This window comes from Clupea harengus, chromosome 8 (genome assembly GCF_900700415.2).
Source record: "Clupea harengus chromosome 8, Ch_v2.0.2, whole genome shotgun sequence".
Classification (NCBI taxonomy): Eukaryota; Metazoa; Chordata; class Actinopteri; order Clupeiformes; family Clupeidae; genus Clupea; species Clupea harengus.
In genome coordinates, this window is record NC_045159.1 from 21659848 (window position 1) to 21677000 (window position 17153).

Sequence of the window (17153 nt, forward strand, 5' to 3'; positions counted from 1 at the left end):
TACTTTTTACTTTTACTCCATTACATTTTTTTGCTATTATCTATACTTTTACTCCACTACATTTCTACAATATGTGTTGTTACTCATTACAATTTATGAACACAGTTTCGCCAAAATGTTGCCTACACAAAACTATGGATTGCGTTGCTGTTTTGGAAGTTTAAACCAATCAGGTGGCGCTATCAACTCCAATGATATCAGAGTGCGCGTCTGGCAGCAGCACTAGCGGTAGCTTTGCCTGTTATACCTGAACATTCAACAGACAGCCTGACTACTGCCTATTCAACATGGATCCAGAGTCGGCCTGAACTGAGCCCTTTGATATGAGCCACCCTTGGCCCTATTTAAAAGATATGTTCGAGTTCAAAGGCCCCAAGAATGACTCCTGGAGGTTTCAATGCGGAGAAGTTGCTAGCCTTCAATAATTCAATAATCGAGGTAGGCAGAGTGATTGCTATGCTAAGTTACTGTCCCTGACTTTTTAATATTGATATATGTATTTAATTTGTTTACTGACACGATATTATAATGTTATCTAGCGAAATGCATGTTGACATACAGCAATAGCATCAAAAAACATGATTGTATCTTCATTATCGTAGTGGTAAGATAAAGCTGGTAGGTTAGCTATGTCAAGCTAGTGTGCCTTGTTCCATGTTTCCCTTTTTTACACGTTTACAATTAAATACAACATTTAAAGATATCACATGGTGTCTTTATTGGTTTGGCTTAAGGGTATTAACTTTGCAAATAATCCCTGGTAGATAACTTGTCATCCGCAGAATTGTAAGATATAGTGTGAACAGTATTACAGATGGTAGGCACAATAAGTACACCAACCTTTCCAATTAACAAATGTTGTTGCTTATAATTATTACTAGTAGTGACATCTGTAGAGGCATTTATTACCAGTTGCTATTTCTTTATCAAAATGGCACAGCCTAGACATTGAGAGACAACCCATTTCGTGAGTACTTTTACTTTTAATACTTAAAGTAAATTTAAAAGTACGTACTTTTTACTTTTACTTAAGTAGGATTGTTGATGTAGTACTTTTACTTTTACTTTTATTTTCCTGGGTACTTGTACTTTTACTTAAGTACTAAACTTCAGTACTTCCTCCACCACTGGTGACGCCACATCTGGCCTCGGTCTGGGCCGGGTTTGGACTGAGTGACGCCACATCTGGCCTCGGTCTGGCTCGGGTTTGGACTGAGTGACGCCACATCTAGGCGTAGTCAGGTCAAGAATATGCTGCTGTTTTACAACAGCGATTGATTCGCTGCTGGAGTGACTGATTCATTTCTGACTGGACAAGTGGCATTCCATGAGTGGGGTTGTCCTCGCACCCCTCTCAGATTCCTCAGTTAGTCACCACTCTGCGTTTGACTCATTGTTAGTCGCCACTCTGCGTTTGACTCATCGTTAGTCACCGCTCTGCGTTTGACTCATCGTTAGTCACCGCTCTGCGTTTGACTCATTGTTAGTCACCACTCTGCGTTTGACTCATTGTTAGTCACCACTCTGCGTTTGAAATACTTCAGCCGCTGAATTGTGTGACGTTAACATTCCATTCATTCAAAGCGAGAGAGCGGACTGACAGGCAGCCGTGGGGACATCCTTTACTAACCATAGTTTCACTCATGTCATATAAATGAGCTCTGCCACTGGATGTTCTCAAGGATCACAGGTAGATGTGCCTACTTCATATAACCCAGCTCTCTACACCCAAAGCAGGCACAGTTACTGGTAGAGTGCTCTCTTTAACATAAAGACATTTGTCTTTCTTTTTGGCAGGTGTGGCTTGGCTACATCTGTTGCTTTTATTCATGCATGCATATATTGTGTCATACATGATGCAAACTATGCATGTTGTATCTGAATTTTGTTACAGTATACTTACAGTATTAATCAAAACAAAATATGGTATGTTTTTCCATTTTGTTCTTGTTTCATTTTCCATAGGTGACAGGAGCCAAAGAATTTGAGAGGCTTGCTGCCGTCGCCAAGCTGGTCCTGGTGTTGCCCCATTCGAATGCAGATGCTGAGAGGGTGTTTTCAGTTGTGGGACTGAACAAAACTAAGACCAGAAATAGCCTGGCATTGGATGGCACCCTGTCCTCAATAATGGCCATAAAAATGGCCGACCTGGAGCCCTGTTTGAGATGGGAGCCCCCCTCTGAGGTCATCAAGGCCTCCAAGAAGGCAACAGGCCAGTACAACCTTGCCCACAGATCTTAGGAAATGACTAACCAGCTTCTGATCTGCATCTGCTACTGTTTAAGCACTTTAAGCACTTTTTTTGTTTGATGGAACGTGTGTTGGGAGGCTTTGAATAATGACAAATATTTCTCCCTAACTAATCTTGTGTCATTTTTTGCTGAACATAAATCATTAAGTGCTCTTAAGAATACAATTATTAACAATATAGGTAAGGTTTCAGTTAAGAATTAGTTTAATACCATTGTAATCAAAATGTCAATTAACCTACCTTGGTCAAATCTTAAACACAGATCTATTATTTAGGCTATATTGTGGTACATAGACAGTCATTGAGGCACAACAAAAGTTTTCTGGTTGAATGTTCAGCTCAAGTCTAGAAGGCCCTACAAGTCTTGATCAGATGAACATGAATCAGAATAAGTTCAGGTATTGCACATCTTTAGCATACCACCCAAAAATCCACTAGAATGCAGGAAAGTTAAACCAAAATGTCCTGGAGATGGACCTTCAGCTTTGTCTTTGCTTCACAGAATGTAACCAATGTTGTCCATCTCCAGTAGGCCGCCTCTATCAACGACTTTGGGCCCCACAAACCACCAGAATGCTGGGCACAACATGGGTACAACGCCAAATTAATTCCAATTCCCTGATATTTGAGCCACCAATGTCTGTGGCTGCGTGCGCGGCAAAATTTTGGTCACCCCCCGACAAAATCTCACTCCAAGGTTTTTTGAAAAGTTGGCAGCTCTGCTGACCGCCTCATGTTACTGGTAGAGTGCTCTCTGGCTGCCTCATGTTACTGGTAGAGTGCTCTCTGGCTGCCTCATGTTACTGGTAGAGTGCTCTCTGGCTGCCTCATGTTACTGGTAGAGTGCTCTCTGACCGCCTCATGTTACTGGTAGAGTGCTCTCTGGCTCTCTGACCGCCTCATGTTACTGGTAGAGTGCTCTCTGGCTCTCTGGCCGCCTCATGTTACTGGTAGAGTGCTCTCTGGCTCTCTGGCCGCCTCATGTTACTGGTAGAGTGCTCTCTGGCCGCCTCATGTTACTGGTAGAGTGCTCTCTGGCCGCCTCATGTTACTGGTAGAGTGCTCTCTGGCTCTCTGGCCGCCTCATGTTACTGGTAGAGTGCTCTCTGGACGCCTCATGTTACTGGTAGAGTGCTCTCTGGACGCCTCATGTTACTGGTAGAGTGCTCTCTGGCTCTCTGGACGCCTCATGTTACTGGTAGAGTGCTCTCTGGTTCTCTGGCCGCCTCATGTTACTGGTAGAGTGCTCTCTGGCTCTCTGGCCGCCTCATGTTACTGGTAGAGTGCTCTCTGGCCGCCTCATGTTACTGGTAGAGTGCTCTCTGGACGCCTCATGTTACTGGTAGAGTGCTCTCTGGACGCCTCATGTTACTGGTAGAGTGCTCTCTGGCCGCCTCATGTTACTGGTAGAGTGCTCTCTGGACGCCTCATGTTACTGGTAGAGTGCTCTCTGGACGCCTCATGTTACTGGTAGAGTGCTCTCTGGCCGCCTCATGTTACTGGTAGAGTGCTCTCTGGCTCTCTGGACGCCTCATGTTACTGGTAGAGTGCTCTCTGGCTCTCTGGCCGCCTCATCTTATATTCCCCAGGCAGTTGTTATCTGTGCACAGATTCAGATTTATATTCTCTGCCAGCTGCTGATTGGGAGGTGATAGATGGTGTGTGCAAATATATTTTGCCTGGGTGAGCTTGCAGGGAATGACTTGCCATGTGTTTTCAGTATGTGCTCAATGCACGATCATCGATGCCTAGCACTCGCTTCCCCCTGCTGCTGCTTGTGGAGCTGATTCCTGAGCAGCCCAAGTGTGCAGAGGACCTTAGACTATCATCTGCGTCTCGGTCAGGTCATTTTGCCGTGTGTATCCTGGCACTGAAAACCGGCAATGTTTGCAGGAACCTGCACAGCACACGTGCTTACCTGACCTAGATCGCGGTGGGAAGGCTATCAGCGTCTGCCACTTACTTTGGCTTCAGACTTTTATCCCCTCATGAATTTTGGCAACACCGTCTCCTGCGGAGGTCTGAGGACATCCGCCCACCGTCTCATGCAGGACACTCAGGATTGCCACATGGAATATCAAATGGTCAACAAAGCAGGAACATATCAGGAATACCAAACTCAGCCTTGACATTTTATTCAGTGTGAGTTAGCAAAGACAATGCTATAATCCAACACAGTCTCCATGGCAAAACATAGGTGTTTTCTGATGTTGTTTTGGTTTTGAAAACAAAATACAGAAAAAACTAACACATTTGAATTTAAGAGTACACGTTTAATTTAAATTTTGCCTGGAAACTGACACTGCTTTTTTTTCATTGATTCTGTGGTTATGCCTGTAGCTTGCACCCAGTTTAGAAATGAAATTAATGAAGTCGATAACCTATAGCTGAACCAGACTTTGCCACAACAAAGTCACACGCATACACCGAGTTTTGGGTCTTACCGAATCCAAATTAATTTCCAGTGAAGGACGGAATGTGTTAGAGGACTATAATTGCTGAAAGATGAAAGAACACGTCTTGGGGGTCATTTTTATCTGTAAAGGAAGTGGGAGGTAAATCTATTTTTAATTATAATAGTAAATCAATTCAAATGTTTGCACAAAATCAAGAATGGAATCTTAATTAAAGCCAATAGACATGCCAATTATAGGGAATGAGAGATATTTAATTGAACTTTCCTTCAAAGAAGAAATATACACTATGCATTTGAATGGTGAAACATGTAAACTCTTCCGATTGGTTTTCTAGGGGCTAAAAATTAATGGTCTTGGTCATTTGCCCTTGCCCCCCCCCCCCCCCCCCCCCGACTACTCAGGTACAGCTGGGACATTGCTGGGACGTGAGCAATGAATAATACCTGCTGCCCGCTGAGCTGAGGCCTTTTGATTTCATGAAATAGTCCACAGGCCAGACTTGGAGACAATGAGCCTGTGTGTGTGTGTGTGTGTGCGCGCGTGTGGGTGTGTGAGAGAGAGAGAGAGAGAATGAGAGGAGTCCTGAGAGGAGTGGAGAAATGTGTGTGTGTGTGTGTGTGTGTGTGTCCTGAGTCCTGAGAGGAGTGGAGAGCTGAATCAGAGATGCACAGACAGAAAGGCAGTTTAGGAGAGAGTGTATGACAGGTGAGGTAGCATTGGTGGGGAATAAAGGAACGTGTGAGTGTGTGTGTGTGTGTGCGTACAAGCTTGTATGTATGTGTGTGTGGGTGTGTGCGTACAAGCCTGTATGTATGTGTGTGTGTGCGTACAAGCCTGTGTGTGTGTATGTGTGTGTGTGTGGGGGGGGTGTGTATGCGTGTGGGTGTGTGTGTGTGTGTGTGTGTGTATGTGTGTGAGTGTGTATGTGTGTGTGTGTGTGTGTGTATGTGTGTGAGAATCGATGGTGAATAAAGGCAGGAGGAGAAGTGGCTTAATGGTTCATATCTGTACAAAACTAAAACATGCTTCCAGGTAAGTTTGGATCTGTAATTCTCCCTCTCTGTTTAGATCCAAATAAAAGCATTATAATGTGTGTGTGACATTGATGGTGAATGAAGGAAGGATTAATGTGTGTGTGTGTGACATTGGTGGTGAATGAAGAAAGAACGAGTGTGTGTGTGTGTGTGACATTGGTGGTGAATGAAGGATAGAACGAGTGTGTGTGTGTGTGACATTGGTGGTGAATGAAGGATAGAACGAGTGTGTGTGTGTGACATTGGTAGTGAATGAAGAAAGAACGAGTGTGTGTTTGAATCCCAGGTTCATCTGTCTGGACTCTAAGAGAACACACACAAAAAACCTTATACAGCACTGTTACACAGTATGTTATAAATTATACTCACCGTCTGTTCAAATGTAATGTGTGGGGTGGGTGGAGAAAGGTGGTGAGTAAGTGTTTTTGTGCGTGCATGTGTGCGTCTGTGTATGTGGGTGTGTGTATGTGTGTGTGCACGTGCGTGTGTGTGTGGGTGTGTGTATGTGTGTGTGTACGTGCGTGTGTCTGTGTGTCTGTGTGTGTACGTGCACGCGCGCGTGTGTGTGAGTGTGTGTACGTGCGTGTGTGTGTTTCTGTGTGTGTGTGTGTATGTGTGTGTGTACGTGCACGTGTGTGTGTGTGTGAGTGTGTCTCTGTGTGATCCAACCTCTGTGTCATGTGTAATCCAGCAAATGTCCCCTCCTGACAGGACCCAGAGAGTTTGAGCTGCTTCAAAGAGTGTGTGTGTGTGTGTGTGTGTGTGTGCTGCTTCAGAGAGCGTCCTCACATAATAGGATAATGGTTTAGCTCCGTGCTGGAGCGACTCTAAAATATCCCTCTCTGTGCAAAAATGTCAATTAGGTTAAAAGCTACAGCGTTTGGATGGACTCGAGCAACACAGCAAAGCTACACTGAATAAACAACTTTCCAACTAAGCTGAACATGTTTATCACCAAGTTCATGAGCTGCATATAGATACATATGGTGTACATTATACAAACGTCCAAGTAATGGTGGGTTGTTGAATATATGCATGGAATATATTGCTTTCAGTTTTAGCTGACAGCGGCAATTAAATAAATAATTTAAATATTTTGTCCACAGATCTTCACATCCAGTAAGAACTGGCAACATGAAGTTTTGATGAGTTGCCCTTCATCCTGTTGACAAGAGGAAGTCACTGCCCTTCATCCTGTTGACAAGAGGAAGTCACTGTCCTTCATCCTGTTGACAAGAGGAAGTCACTTCCCTTCATCCTGTTGACAAGAGGAAGTCACTGCCCTTCATCCTGTTGACAAGTGGAAGTCACTGCCCCTTCATCCTGTTGACAAGAGGAAGTCACTGTAGAAAGCTGCTGGCGCCCCCTACAGACAGGCCTTGCCATATGTCAGCTCACTGCTGAGACCGTAAGAGTGTGGTGAACACTTTGCTCCTTTCTTTTCTTTCCCCGTTTCCACTGCTTCCATCTCTTTACTGTTTTGCTGTTCTTCTTTTTCTTCTTCCGTCCCTCATCCGTGGAGGAAGAGTCATATAAAGAGTTGGATGACGAGTCGGAGGAATCAGAAGAGAAAGTAGCTGAAGCGGCGGAAGTGGTTTGCTGTAAGGGACTTGTGCTGTCCTCTGATGGAACGCCCTTGTCCTATTTTATTGCTGTTAAAAACAGACATTGACCGAGGATGATTAGTAAAAAATATAGGCATGTGGGTGGCACAATACTAAGTGTGATGGTCTTTGGAACATAGTTTTCTCAGTTCAAAATCAACCCTTTACTGTTTTTTTGTTTTATTATTTACCGTATTCAAAATATATACAGTGGGGTCCAAATGTCTGAGTCCACTGATCTGATGTTTTAACAAAGGTTTTTTCCCCCGGCATAAATCTAAATCCTAAGTCAAAATATAAGTAGAAAACCTATTTCAGTGAAATATCTGTTTAACCAATATCATGGCCCCAGGATATGTTAAATGTTCAATTTTCCAAGTGTATTGTCAAACATGACAAAATGACTTACTCATAGCCAGTTGTTCCCTTAGAAAGTCTCTCTCCTTGGTCACTTCCTTGAGCATCTCCTGCTGCCACGTTTTGTTTGGCCATCTCCAGCTCATGGCGTAGTCTTTTTGCAGTTATTTGTGCATTTGGGGCCACTGTGGTCATAGCTAAATGTTTGAGGGAAAGAAAAAAAAAGACTATTAAAACAACATCGATATAATAAGTTTCATTTATTTTACTGTCAATGTATTGACAACATGAGAGCTACACACAAACTGGGTAGCTTTAAGTAGGCTACCTTAAAGTGAGATATGATGAGACATATAATTTGCAGTTTGAACAAGCCTAGAGCAGACAAATGTCAAGATAGCTATATATAGTATGTACATGAGACATGTGTGTTTATTCAAGGTAGGAGGAAATCATTTTTCTGCACAAAAATGGCTAAAAGGAAAATAATGATAGCTAGCTAACATAGGCTACTACTGCTAACTCAGCTATGTAACCAGGGATGAGAATTAAGGTAACGGTATGATATAGTCCATAAAATCAAATTTTCACACCGCTAATTTCCAATAATGAAGGTAAATTATATACAAATTCAGCAAGAAGGGAAATAGGTTTGTGGGTCTAAGGTTACTAGCTAGGTAGTAAATAAGTACATTAATGCATGTCGGAACGACACTCGGGAGTGAGACAGCTGAAACAAGTGAATGCTAGCTATCAATAGCTGTCAATGGCAAGCTAGCTAGCACTAATGTTAGTAGCTGGTTAGCTAGCTAACCACTGCGGCTCAGTCATGTGCATTAGATTGGCTTGCTACTCACCGGTGGAAGAAATTTCCGCTACGTCCTCCGCAACGGATTCATCAATGACAGGGATATTTCTCTTCATTGTTTCCGATGGTCTAGAAAGTTTTGAGCCAGCTACTTTTGAGGTTGAACAAGACCGAGGGTCTGTTCGAATAGGCTTAAAATGCTCCCTTCCTTCCTTCCTTCCTTCCTTCCTATTAAGAGAGCAAGGACTGTTCGAAGATACCTTGAAATACGTCACATAACGGCCATTTTTCATCTGAGCTGCCTTGCTCTCTTATGGCGGCAGGTATTACCCATAACTCTCTACGCCATTCCCTAACCGGAGACAAATTTAAAAAAAGATGGTGGATGAAATCGTCGAAGTTCCACAAAAGTATTCACCGATGTACGTTTCTTTGCTTTTTTTGGTAATTTTTTTAAAAAGTTACCGAGAAATAAACAGTGTACTGTAGTGAATGTGACTTCATACACGTAAATATGAATGTTCTATTGTTGTGATGACGTCGAGCCCCATGCTTGATAGATTACAGGGCAACGCCATCTTGTCATTCATTCGTTTCTGCATGTAAAAATAAACGAGACACACACTTGTGTTCTCAACTTGAGGAATTGCCTTTTGCTTTTTTTTTTTTTTAAGATTTATTTTTGGGCTTTTTATGCCTTTATTTGGATAGGACAGTTGAGATTATGACAGGAAGCGAGGTGGAGAGAGGATTGGGAAATGACATCAGGCCAGACTTGAACCTGTGTCCCCTCGGGCAATGTAGCCCGTAAGTGGGGGGGGCTTTATCGGCTTGCGCCACCGTGCCCCCCTTGCCTTTTGCTTTTAAATGCAACTTCCACACTGGTGACCCCGACGTTCGTTTGCCTGACGTATTCACAAACACGACTCGACCATGACCGCGAACGCTGTCACCCTCAAACTCCCCGAATTCTGGGAATCGTCAGCGTCGGCATGGTTTGCCCAGACTGAAGCGCAGTTCGCGTTGCGGGAGATAACCACTGATACAACACGGTACTACTACGTTGTGTCAGCTCTCGGTAACTCAACAGCAACCAGAGTGGTGAGTCTCCTTAAACATCCTCCAGCTACGGAGAAATATGCAGCGCTCAAAGCCCACCTGTTAAAGACCTTTGAACTGTCCGATGCTGAGAGAGCTAGCAGGCTTTTCTCCCTCCAAGGACTGGGTGATAGCAAACCGTCTGAGCTCATGGACCGTATGATGGATCTCCTGGGTGAGCACAGACCCGATTTTCTGTTCATTCAACTTTTCCTGCGTCAGCTGCCTTCCCAAGTCAGAGCTGCGTTGGCCAACCTCACAATCAATGACTGTCGAAAACTGGCTGAAGAGGCTGATACATTTTTCCTGGCAAGCCAAGGGCACTGTGTCATGGCTGCACTTCTTCCCACGCACGTCGCTCCTGTGACAATGGAGGATTCCACACTTGTTGCAGCAACCTCTTCTCGTCGGCAGCAGTCTTCAGGTCGTCAGCAGTCTTCAGGCCCCCAGCAGTCTTCTTCAGGCTTGTGCTTCTATCACGAGAAGTTTGGACCGAAGGCTCTTAAATGCCGCTCGCCATGCAGTTTCGGCGGGTTGGGAAACGCCAGGGCCGGTGCTCATTAGTGGCCATGAGTGTCGGCCGCGTAGGCAGGCTGCTTTTTATCCGTGACAGCATCTCCGGACGACGTTTCCTGTGCGACACGGGTGCACAGAGGAGCGTCCTGCCTGCATCCCGTTTGGACATGGTAACTGACAACCATGGCCCCCCGATGGAAGCTGCTAATGGGACCCCCATCCGCACATATGGAATAAGGTACATTGAGTTGTGTTTCGGAGGGCATCGGTTTGGCTGGGATTTTGTCACGGCAAAAGTCGCCGTTCCCCTCCTTGGCGCTGATTTTTTGTGTGCGCATGGACTGTTGGTGGATGTTAAGAATCGCCGTTTGATCGACGCTGTCACGTTCTGCTCTTATACGTGCACGCTCAGCGGGGCTGACTCCATACGACTGTCCAGCATGCTCTCCCCATCGGATGACTTCCACCGTCTACTGGCTGGTTTTCCAGCACTCACTCAGCCCACTTTCTCTGTGTCTGCCGTGAAGCATGGTGTGGAGCACCATATCACCACTACTGGTCCACCCGTCTACGCCCGTGCTCGGCGCCTCGACCCGACCAAGCTTGCTGTTGCTAAGGCTGAGTTTTCTAACATGGAACGCCTTGGCATACTCCGCCGATCCGACAGCCCGTGGGCGTCACCCCTGCACATCGTCCCCAAACCTGGTAGCGGCTGGCGACCATGTGGCGACTACCGGCGGCTTAATGAGGCAACGATACCTGACCGATACCCAGTCCCGAACATACAGGATTTTTCAGCACACCTGGCTGGTATGGTAATTTTTTCTAAGGTAGACCTCGTCCGGGGCTATCATCAGGTGCCCATGCACTCACTGGACATTCCAAAAACAGCAGTGATTACGCCGTTTGGTCTTTTTGAGTTCTTAAGGATGCCGTTCGGCCTTAAAAACTCAGCCCAATCTTTTCAGCGCCTTATGGACTCTGTTTTACGTGACCTGCCTTTTCTTTTTGTGTATTTGGACGACATTCTGGTAGCGAGCACGTCCAAATCCCAGCACCTGCCGCACCTCCGAACACTTTTCGAGCGGCTCAACGAACATGGCCTGATTGACATCCTTCAGCCACAGCCTCCATCGCCATCACCTCGGACGCCTCGGACTACGCTGTCGGTGCCGTCTACGAATAGTGGGTAGGCGGGGCCTGGCAGCCGCTTGCTTTCTTCAGCCGCCAGCTGCGCGCTAACGAGCGTAAGTACAGCACTTTCGACCGGGAGCTGCTGGGTCTCTACCTCGCCATCAGACACTTTCGTTTCCTTCTGGAAGGTCGGAACTTCACCGCCTTTGTCGACCACAAGCCGCTGGTTTTCGCCATGGCCAAGGTGGCCAAGCCGTGGTCCGCCCGCCAGCAACGTCATCTGTCCTACATTTCCGAGTTCACCACGGATTTACAGCACGTGGCCGGAAAGGACAACCAGGTGGCGGACTGCCTGTCACGGGCTGTGGCAGGGGCAGTTCATCTTGGTCTGGATTACAGCCGCATGGCAGCAGATCAGACCCCAGACCCAGACGTGCACACCCTGAGGACCTCGACTACAGGTTTGAAAATAGAGGATGTGGTTTTTCGTGAAGCCACGCACCACGCTCATGTGTGACGTCTCCACAGGCAGTCCTCGGCCGATTGTCCCCACGGGGTGGAGACGACGCGTTTTTGATGCCATCCATGGTCTCTCCCACCCTGGTTCGAAAGCGTCACAGAGGCTGGTGGCGGCGAAGTTTGTTTGGCACAGCCTCAAAAAGGACGTAAGAGACTGGGCTACCACTTGTCTTAAGTGCCAACGGGCCAAAGTACTCCGCCACACGAAAGCCCCGTTAGAGTTGTTCCCGGTGCCAGAGAGGTGGTTTGACCATGTTTACGTGGATCTGGTTGGCCCTCTGCCCTGCTCTCATGGTTTCACCTACCTGTTGACCATGGTTGACAGGACCACCCGCTGGCCCGAGGCTGTGCCACTGACATCGTTGGCATCTGTCGAGATGACATGAGCATTTATCGGCACCTGGGTTGCCCGTTTCGGCACCCCTTCGGACATATCCTCTGACCGGGGCGCGCAGTTCACGTCTGAGCTGTGGAATGCGGTGGCCCAGAGCCTCGGAGCGAAACTCCACCGCACGACTGCATACCACCCGCAGGCTAACGGACTCTGTGAGCGATTTCACAGGTCGATGAAGGCTTCTCTTCGTGCCGGCCTCAAAGACAGCAACTGGGTCGACAAGCTCCCGTGGGTGATGCTTGGCATCCGGACTGCACCGAAGGAAGACTTACAGTCCTCATCCGCGGAGCTTGTCTATGGGCAGCCACTGCGGGTTCCAGGGGATTTTGTTCCTGCTTCCACCGTTCCCTGGTCTGCGACTCTCCAGCGGGCCTCACTTCTGGACAATGCAAGGCTTTTCGCACCTGTCCCTACTTCCCGTCACGGCCTCCCTCAGTCGCACATCCCTGCTGGGCTTCAGACGGCTGAATACGTCTTTATTCGCCACGACGCTCACAGGGGACCGCTATTCCCGCCCTACGAGGGCCCATTCCGTGTTTTGGAGACGGGAGACAAACATTTTGTGGTGGACATGGGTGGTAAACCGGAGCGACTCTCCATTGACCGCCTCAAACCAGCTCATTTGGACGTTGCTAGGCCCATTAAATTTGGCCCAGCCCCCACAACGCGGGCGTCCTCCAGCTCTGCACCCACCCCCTGCTCCCCTCCCCCCCAACACTCCCACTTTCTTAACAACTTTTTGATGTATTACTCGTCAGCTAACTAACGTTATTTTTGTTTTCTGGTGAGACATTTGTGGCCGAAGGACAACAGTTGGCGGGACTGTACCATAAACCCTCACTGTACTTCATTCTTCCTTCCGTTACTGATCTGAATGAGAGTAAGAGGTTAGATTGGTTTGTGTGGCAGATTAAATGCGTGTGTAGGAATACTAATTTAATAATGACAGCCCACATCGTTTCACATATTTTGCAATCATTTTGGATGATGACTATATTAAATTAAATGACTAGATTAAAAAGGAAACTGCAGGATCTTATTTCTAGGCTCAGTGCAAAGAAACGAAGTTTGAAGCTCATCAAAATGGCTACATAAAAAGCACCTGTTAAGGTCACAAATCAAATGCAATATTGAGGGTAGGCTACAAGGAGCAGATTTGGAGGCTCACCGGAAATCAAACAGAGAGTTTGCTTTCTGATCACCTTAAAGTTATTGAATGGAACAAATGGCTGGCTAAAAAGCACAAATATAGGGCACTTGGAAGACTAAGTTATGATATTTCAAAAATGTACAAATAAATATTTCACTTCCCCGATGCTGTGTTGTGTATTTTTTGCCATTGATATGTTTAACATCTTAACGTCTGAGGTCATTTTTGGCGACTTTGACGGAGAATGTGTTTAGTCACACTTTACATCAGTTGCTGCAGAAGTGTCTACTTATGGTATGTCTTTCAGTAACGGGTCATTTATAAAGTATAGATAGTGCCCACTTTATATCAACCCATGCAAAACACTTTACTAATGATTAGTAAATGGTTTCTATAGTATGTTCCTCAGTTACGGGCTATTTGTAAATGCTTATAAAGTATAGATAGGGCCCGCTTTATATCAACCCATGCAAAACACTTTACTAATGATCAATAAATGATTTCTAAAAACCTATATTAAGCATAAACTGAGGTGTTACATGTGCTAACATATATTACTTCACTCATGAATTAGACAATAGCTTATGCATGACAAAGGTTATTCATAATGACCCACAAATGGTGAGCAGACCATTATTACATACCTTATAAATGATCTTACAAATCATTAGTAACTCATTGAAACCTGGTTGATTAATCATTTGTAAATGATTTACAAAATATGAGCAGACCATTATCATATACCTTATTAATGATCTTATAAATAATTAGAAAATCGTTTGAAAAATGTTCATACAAACATGACTACTCGTTTACAAATAGCTTACTCATGTCCTTATAAACGATCTTTTAGATCATTAAAAAATCATTCGAAACATGTTCATACAAACATGACTACTCGTTTACAAATAGCTTACTAATGTCCTTTTAAACGATCTTTTAGATCATTAGAAAATCATTTGAAACATGTTCATAAATACATTAATACTCATTTATAAATGGCTTACTAATGTCCTTATTAATTTTTTTATAGATCATTAGAAAACATGTTCATAAATACATTACTACTCATTTATAAATAGCTTACTAACATTTTTAAATGTTGTGATAAATATTTGTAAATGATTAACAGACTATCAACAAATGCTTCATAAACGGTTTATTAAGGAGGGTTATTCTAAAGTGTTACCCGTCTTTCTTCTATCATGAAGTGAGAGGATAACAAAAAACAACAGCAGTCCATCAGTGGGATTAAGAAATATGAATTTTTGTATTGTTAAATGATTACCTTCTCTCTTTTGTGTCTGTCCCTTCTTTTCTCTCCCCCATGTTTCTCCTCCTCCGTATGCCTGTTTTTACTCTTTCTCTCCCTTGTCTTTCTTTCTCTTCCTCTCCTCCTTTTTCTGTTCTTCTCCTGTTCTTCTTTATGACTGTGTTTGAGTGCTGAGTGTTCCATCTGCTTTTGTCTCTGTCCCTTACTCTCTTCCTCCCTCTCTTCCTCCTCATGCATTTTTTTGTCTTTCTCATCATGTTCATACCAATCTTACTCTGCGAGCCTTGGCCTCAGCAAATTTTATAACTATGGAGTCTGTATCAACAGTTTCCACTATCTCATGTTCGATGGAAATGACAGCCAGGGATGACAGTCTATCTTGGGACATAGATGAGCGCAGATATGTTTTTAGTCGTTTCAGTGTAGAGAAACTTCTCTCACCTGATGCAACTGTAACAGGAAGAGTAAGCATGAGCCGCAGGGCTATGCTTAGATTTGGATAAAGATCTAGGAGATTCTCTTTGTATATGTAGTTAAGAACTTCCAATGGTGAAAAGACCTAACAGCACCTGTAATTTCCATTTTTAGGTCCCCTGCATCCACATCCTCCATTGCCTTCTCAAACCTGTTGCAGCATTCATCTAGATTGCCTGCCTGTACGGTGCTTTTCATTATATCAGTGGAGTAGAGAAATCCATACAACTTAAAAAAGTTCTCCATGTATGAGAATCTCTCCCTAGTCTTGACCAGGGCAGTATCAACTAGGTGTAAGAAGAACTCTCTTCTGAAATGTTCCTCTGCAGTTGAAGTAGTCTCCTCTGTGCCCTCATAGTCAAACTTTGACTTTTGTTTTTTTCTGCCGAACGTCTGGCCAGATCATCTCCACCTCAATCTTCTCTGCAATTTCCCTGGCATCTATTTTGGCGGCATTGAATCCATGCTCCCTGAAATCTTGGAGGAAGTCTATTACTGCAGAGATTTCCCTCTTCATGGTCTCAATGCTCACTTTGGGGCCCTGTAGGATCTTACTAACTTTGTTGATAACGTACAATACATTGTACCACACCACACAACTTACCATAAATGGCCATCTCTTCAGTTCCCGGCAGAGGCTTGAAGCACTAGATGCACACTCTGAATCACTCTTTTCTATGGCGAAGTCATGTAAAGCCTACAGGGCATTCAAAATGTCTGGAAGCTGATACCGTACAGCTTTTACAGCCTCCACATGGCATTCCCATCTGGTGGTTGACAAGGCCTTGATGGTTAAATCCTTCACATTCACCTGGAGAATGGCCCACCGTTGAACAGAACCACTAAAAAGATTGTAGAGTCTCTGTAACACACCATAGAAGTTAAGGGATATTGTGGAGGATTTGGCAGCATCCCCAATGACCAGGTTCAGTGTGTGACTTCCACACGGGACACAGAGGGCTTTGGGGTTGAGGTCAAGGACCCTCTTTTGTACCCCCTGCTTCTTTCCCTGCATATTACTGCCGTTGTCATAAGATTGACCACGGCAGTCAGAGATATCCAGGAGCAGTGTTTCCAGATGTCCAAGGAAAAGTTCGAGTAGGCCTTTGCCAGTTGTGTCCTCTGCCAAAAGAAAGCCTACAAAATGCTCGTGGATTGACACGCCTTTGTGGAGCTCACAATTAGATATGCGCAGGACCACAGACAGCTGTTCATTGTGGCTGATGTCAGGTGTGCAATCCATTATGACAGCATAATATTTGGCCCTCTTCACTTTTTCAACAATGACATCAAGGGTGCTCTTTGCCACATGTGCTATCAATTCATTCTGGATCTGCTTACTCAAATAAGTGTCCGACAGCTCTTTTTCTTGGATTCTTCTTAAATGTTTTTTCATGACAGGGTCAAATTTTGCCATCAGCTGTACTTGTCCTAAGAAGTTTCCATTGCCATGCTCATATAATTTCTCTGTATGCCCACGAAAAGCAAGATTTCGCTCAGCTAGATGGGTAATTATGGCAAGCAATCTTTTTAAAATATTTCTCCATCTCTCAATTTCTGCCATCATTGCATTTTGGTTCAGCTGATCAATGGCTGTGCCTGTCTGAAGTCTTTGGGTAAGTGTGTGCCAGGACTCCATATGAGACACATGTTCAGCAGACCTCTCATGCTGTTTCAGGTGAGCTCCGAGGTTTTTCCAGTTGTTAAAACCATCTGAACTTAAATGTGTGTTCCCCTCTCCAAAAAGTCGGCAACAAAAGCACATAACACAGTCCCCTGATTCACTGTAGATAAGCCACGTCCTATTAATCTTCTCCCCATTTTTCATTTGGAAGCAGTAATTATTACTGGTAAATCTCCGCCCCTCTTGATTTTTGGGGAATTCTAGCACACTTGTTTGTATGGGACCTTTTCGGACGATCGCACATCGCTCCTCGGCAGTGAGCTTCTTAGGCCAGAGAGCCGGGTCATCTGTCAGCAAGCCAACAGTGCTTTGGTCGGTCGCAGCAGGATTACCACAGCTAGGGCTAGGGCTATTAGCAGAACTAGGCAGTTGACTCACCAAAGCGTCATCATCGTTGTCAACGTCGTCAATAACACTGTCGGTGACGGTGGGCGGCAACA

The 17153-nt window shown here is 45.0% G+C and overlaps 1 long non-coding RNA gene across 1 annotated transcript; it reads right to left on the bottom strand.

Annotated features, from left to right (window-relative positions):
- Positions 1 to 7245: 7245 nt before the first annotated feature.
- LOC122133058 lies at positions 7246 to 8639 on the bottom strand. Its single transcript, XR_006152514.1, has 3 exons — positions 8521 to 8639; positions 7716 to 7860; positions 7246 to 7354 (listed from the first exon to the last, which is right to left on the bottom strand). It is a non-coding gene; the product is annotated as an uncharacterized LOC122133058 (long non-coding RNA).
- Between the last annotated feature and the right edge of the window lie 8514 nt (positions 8640 to 17153).